This window comes from Hemiscyllium ocellatum, chromosome 51 (genome assembly GCF_020745735.1).
Source record: "Hemiscyllium ocellatum isolate sHemOce1 chromosome 51, sHemOce1.pat.X.cur, whole genome shotgun sequence".
Taxonomy (NCBI): Eukaryota; Metazoa; Chordata; class Chondrichthyes; order Orectolobiformes; family Hemiscylliidae; genus Hemiscyllium; species Hemiscyllium ocellatum.
The window spans coordinates 2,473,041-2,479,162 of NC_083451.1; the positions used below are offsets into that span (position 1 = coordinate 2,473,041).

Sequence of the window (6,122 nt, forward strand, 5' to 3'; positions counted from 1 at the left end):
ATTCTTATAGGCCCTATTTGAGGAATTCTCTGTCCCTTACATCTAACTATTAGGACCCAGCTATGATTTACAACAATATTTACATCAACAGAAATAAAGCATCTGTTATCTCTATATCTATTTGATGTGCAGCACTGAAATAGACCTTTTCTCTTTCATGCATGTGCACGCACACACACAAGTCCATGGCGGTGAATTTGTATTTGCAGCATTATATTTGCTGATACGTTCTATTTTGCTCCTAAAATGAACAATTTCCAGGCAGTCAATACATTTAGCATTATGTAACTACCACTTTGGAAGTAGAACCAGTATGACACAAGGTTGGGATACAGCAGACTCTGACCTCACACCTTTAATGCATTGTCTGAGCTGGGATAGAGTCGTAGAGATGTACAGTACAGAAACCATCTAGTCCCACCTGCCCGCACATGTCCCACATCCCTCCAAATCCTTCCTATTCATATGCCCATCCAGATGCCTTTTAAATATTGCAATTGTATTAGCCTGCACCACTTCCTCTGGCAGCTCATTCATGGCGCTGCATGAAAAGGTTGCCCCACAGGTCTCTTTTATATCTTTCCGCTCTGACCCTAAACTTATGCCCTGAGTTCTGGAATCCACCAAATCCTAGGGAAAGTTTCACGACATGTGGTAGGAAAGAGACCAGAATTGCATGCAGTGTTCCAACAGTGGCCTAACCAATGTCCTGTAGAGCCACAATATGACCTCCAACTCTTGTACTCAATACTCTGACCAATAAAGGAAAGCATACCAAATACCTTCTTCACTATCCTATCTACCAGCGACTCCACTTTCAAGGAGGTATGAATCTGCACTCCAAGGTCTCAACACTCCCGAGGACCATACCATTAAGTGGCTGAGTCCTGCTCTGATTTGTTTTTTTCCAAAATGCAGCACCTTGCTTTTAGGTAAATTAAACTCCACCTGCCACTCCTCAGCCCATTGGCCTATCTGATCAAGATCACGTTATGATCTGAGGTAACCTTTTTTTGCTATCCACTACACGAGTGGGCGGCACGGTGGCACAGTGGTTAGCACTGCTGCCTCGCAGCGCCTGTAGACCCGGGTTCAATTCCCGACTCAGGCGACTGACTGTGTGGAGTTTGCACGTTCTCCCCGTGTCTGCGTGGGTTTCCTCCGGGTGCTCCGGTTTCCTCCCACAGTCCAAAGATGTGCGGGTCAGGTGAATTGACCGTGCTAAATTGCCCGTAGTGCTAGGTAAGGGTATGGGTGGGTTGCGGGTCGGTGTGGACTTGTTGGGCCGAAGGGCCTGTTTCCACACTGTAAGTAATCTAATCTAAAAAAAAACCTCCAATTTTGGTGTCATCTGCAAACTTACTAACTATACCTCTTACGCTAACATCCAAATCATATAGTAGCAGATCCAGCACAGATCCTTGTGGCACTCCACTGGTCGCTGAGTCTACTGGTGAAAAATGTCACCTTTTGTTATAAAACCTGAAGTTATATCAAAGGTACCTTGTAGCGAGTTCTGGGAATTACATATTAATGATGCTTGCAACACATTGTAAAAGAAGAAAGGTTTAACAATCTAGGTTTGTTCAAAACATCATTTCAGTGGCATGACACAGTAATGTTCTTCCATAAATTCTGTGCTTTTATCCTCCACAACCACATGGAGGAGTAACGCTCCAAATGCTACTCCTTTCAAATAAACTTGTTGGATGACAACCTGGAGTTGTGTGATTTTTAACTTCGTCCAGGCTAGGGTGAATTGGCCATACCAAATTACCCATAGTGCCAGGGATGTGCAGGTTCAGGTGGATTAGTCAGGGGTCAATGTGGAGCAATAGGTATAGAGGAATGGGTGTGGATGGGTTGCCCTTCGGAGGATCGCAATGGACTCGTTGGGCCAAGTGGCTTGCTTTGATACCGTGGGAATTCTCTGAAGGGACTTTTCCCAACTGCGCAGAGCAGTGCCGCCGTCCGTCCGGAGCAGGCGTACTGAGGGCCAGCCGGACGCCGGCCATCCGGAGCAGGCGCAGTGCGGGTGCCGGGTGTCGGCCTCGCTCCGCCCTTTCGATTCGTTATTGGCGTCACAACGCGGAAGTGACCCAGTCAGTTCCAGAGTGAAACTCCCTTCCTCTGAGCAACTCTTCATCCTGGGGACAAGCAAGCGAGGGACATCTGTTCACTCTAACAACTGGAGTGACTCCAGGGAGGGAGCAAACTCAGCTGTGTCTAAGTTACCCGGGAGAGTGGAGATGGAAGTAAACGGTGAGGCTGTTTTTGTGAGGGGGTGGGGGGGTGCCCTTATAGATCTATATAAAACCATCAGTGGCATGGACAGGGTAAATAGACAACGTCTTTTGCCTGGGTTGGGGGAGTCCAGAACTAGATAGTAACAAAGTGTAGAGTAAGGGCGGGTGGGGTGGACCTTTAAAAGTATCCTTCGGCTCAACTTTTTCACGCAGAGGATGGTGCGAGTTTGCAATGAGCTGCCAGAGGAAGTGGTGGAGGTTGGTACAATTACAGCATTTAAAAGGGTGTATGAATAGAAAGGGTTCAGAGGCATATGGGCCAAGTGCTGGCAAATGCAACCAGATTAATTTAGAATACCTGGAAGAGTTTGGCTGAACGGTCTGTTTCTGTATTGTATATCTGTTATGACTCTGGCTTTCCACTAATGTTTGCCACATCTGTATGTTCAGTTTCTCTCTGGTGTCAGTGATGTCTCATTTTGCTCCCTACTTCCCAGGGACGTTAACCATTTCATGGCTGGTTGTTCCTCGAGAAGCACAGTGGCAAGCACTGCTGCCTCACAGTGCCAGAGACCCGGGTTCAATTCCCGCCTCAGGCGACTGACTGTGGGGAGTTTCTCCCTGTGTCTGCGTGGGTTTCCTCCGGGTGCTCCGGTTTCCTCCCACAGTCACAAAGATGAATTGGCCATGCTAAATTTCCATAGTGTAAGGTAAGGGGTATGGGTGGGTTGCGCTTCGGCGGGTCGGTGTGGACTTGAAGAGCGATACCGCCTGGAAAGAAGAATTAACAGCGGTGAGGGGTATACACATGTTTGTGTGCAGCTGAAGCTTCGACCATGGAGAAACCCGAGCAATCTCAACCCGTGGAGAAACCTTGAAAGAAGGGTGACTGTGGAAAAGGCTTGCGTGTCCCATCTGCCCTGGAGACTCATCAGCACAATCACACCAGGGAGAGGCCATTCTTCTGCAGAGGCTTCACCCAGGCCTCCACACCTGGCACCATCAGCAGGTCCACACAGGGGAAAAGGCCTTTCAGGTGCCGAGAGTGCAGGAAGGGCTTTACCCAAGCCTCCATCCTGCTGACTCAACAGTGGGTCCACACATGGGAGAGGCCCTTCGCTTGCCCAGAAAATGGGAAGGGATTCAGTCAAGTGGGCACCATTTGATTAGATTAGATTACTTAGTGTGGAAACAGGCCTTTTGGCCGAACTCCAGACCGACCCTCCGAACAGCAATCCACCCAGACCCATTCCCCTGCATTTACTGTTCACCGAACACTCTGGGCAATTTAGCACGGCCAATTCACCTAACCTGCACTTTTTGGACTGTGGGAGAAAACCGAGCACCCAGAGGAAATCCACGCAGACACTGAGAGAATGTCCAAACTCCACACAGACAGTTGCCTGAGGTGGGAATTGAACCCAGGTCTCTGCCGCTGGGAGGCAGCAGTGCTAACCACTGTGCCACCTCGTGGAAGCACCAGCTACTCCACACCAGGGAGAGGCCCTTCAGCTGCCCAGAGTGCAGTAAGGGCTTTAGCAATTCATCCAGTTTCCAGACCCACTGGCGGGTCCACACTGGGTCAGGCCGTTCAGTTGCCTGAGTGCAGGAAGGCCTTCACCTGCTCCTCCCTCCTACGGAGGAACCAGTGAGTTCACATGCCATTGCAGGGGGATTGAAGGAGTGACGGCAGACTGCCATTATCAACTGGACGAACAACCCAGTTCCAGGGACTCCCGGGTTCGAATCACACCGCAGCAGATGGCGGAATTGGAATTTGGTCAGACACCTGGAGTTCAGAATTTAACGATGAAACCATTTTTGGGGGTGAAGAAAACTCCCATCTAATTCATTCATGTCCTTTTGAGGGAAGAAAACTACTATTGGGGGAAAGAATTCATTCAGTCATCCCAGCTGCATTCTTTACCTGGGCAAAAGTGCGTACTGCAGATGCTGGAAACCAGAATCTAGATTAGGGTGGTGCCTAATCACCGGCACCAGCCCTCACCTCTTCCTCCACTACATTGATGACTACATTGGCGCCACCTCGTGCCAATTGAGCAATTCATCAACTTCACTAACATTGACCTAAAATTTACCTGGACCATCTCTGGCACCGCCCTCCCCTGCCTGGACCTCTTCATCTCCATTAATGACGACCGACTTGACACTGACACGTTTTACAAACCCACCAACTCCCACAGCTACCTGGATTATACCTCTTCCCACCCTACCTGCTGCAAAAATGCCATCCCGTATTCCCAATTCCACCGCCGTATCTGCTCCCAGGAGGACCAGTTCCACCACAGAACACACCAGATGGCCTCCTTCTTTAGAGACTGCAATTTCCCTTCCCACGTGGTTAAAGATGCCCTCCAACACATCTCGTCCACATCCTGCACCTCCGCCCTCAGACCCCACCCCTCCAACCGTAACAAGGACAGAACGCCCCTGGTGCTCACCTTCCACCCAACAAACTTTCACATAAACCAAATCATCCACTGACATTTCCACCTCCAAAAAGACCCCACCACCAGGCATACATTTCCCTCCCCACCCCTTTCTGCCTTCCACAAAGACCGTTCCCTCCGTGACTACCTGGTCAGGTCCACCCCACCCCCCACAACACACCCTCCCATTCTGGCACTTTCCCCTGCCAACGCAGGAACTGTAAAACCTATGCCCACACCTCCTCCCTCACCTCTATCCAAGGCCCTAAAGGAGCCTTCCACATCCAAAGTTTTACCTGCACATGCACTATTGTATTTATTGTATCCGTTGCTCCCGATGTGATCTCCTCTACATTGGGGAGACTGGGCGCCTCCTAGCGGAGCGCTTTAGGGAACATCTCCAGGACACCCACACCAGGGAGTCACCCACCATTTCAACTCCCCTCCCACTCTGCCGAGGACATGGAGGTCCTGGGCCTCCTTCACCGCCGCTCCCTCACCACCAGATGCCTGGAGGAAGACTACCTCATCTTCAGCCTCGGAACACTTCAACAGTTTCCTCATTTCCCCTTTCCCCCACCTCACCCTAGTTCCAAACTTCCAGCTCAGCATTGTCCCCATGACTTGTCCTACCTGCCTATCTCCTTTTCCACCTATCAACTCCATCCTCTCTTCCATGACCTAGCACCTTCATCCCCTCCCCCACTCAACCATTGTGCTCTATGCTACTTTCTCACCACTCCCACCCTCCTCCAGCTTATCTCTCCACGCTTCAGGCTCACTGCCTTCATTCCTGATGAAGGGCTGTTGCCCAAAACATCGATTTCGCTGCTCCTTGGATGCTGCATGAACTGCTGTGCTCTTCCAGCACCACTAATCCAGAATCTGGTTTCCAGCATCTGCAGTCATTGTTTTTACCTGGTGCCTAATCTGGTCTGGCCTACATCTGACTCCGGACCCACAGCAGTGTGATTATCTCTACACTGCCCTGCCCCCACCCACCTCTGCTAAGGAGCGGGGAGAAACTTGGATATAGGGTATGGGTTGAAATTGCCGAGTGAGGCAATACTTCCTACAGGTTAAGGCTGTACCAAGGTTCCAGTTACAAAGGATAATAATAAAGGAAGTGTGTAATGCGTTGGTTTTGACCTTGAGTTGTTTAAAAAAAAAATCAGTTATTTTTTTCTATGCCATTTTGCTGAGGGGATGTGAAGCTGTAACCAAGTTTGGTCACAGTAAAGGTTACCTGAACTTACCCCTGGGCTCAGACTCTCATTGAGGGCTTTGAGCTCAGAGATTTTTATTTTAAAGCTGCTCAATTCCTTCAGCCTCCTGCACTAAGTTTCCAGTGTCATCTAGCAAATGAAGCAGCGAATGAGGAGCTCGTGCCATTAGGAATTGTAAATTTTTTTTTAAGAGCGCAGGT

General features: G+C 49.6%; 1 long non-coding RNA gene across 1 annotated transcript in view; it reads left to right on the forward strand.

Moving 5' to 3' along the window:
- Positions 1–2,099: 2,099 nt before the first annotated feature.
- The window catches only part of LOC132805663 (uncharacterized), a 31,155-nt gene continuing 27,132 nt past the window's right edge, over positions 2,100–6,122 (forward strand). The window contains exon 1 of the long non-coding RNA XR_009640928.1: positions 2,100–2,262. This is a non-coding gene — a long non-coding RNA (uncharacterized LOC132805663). The remainder of the gene's footprint in view (positions 2,263–6,122) is intronic.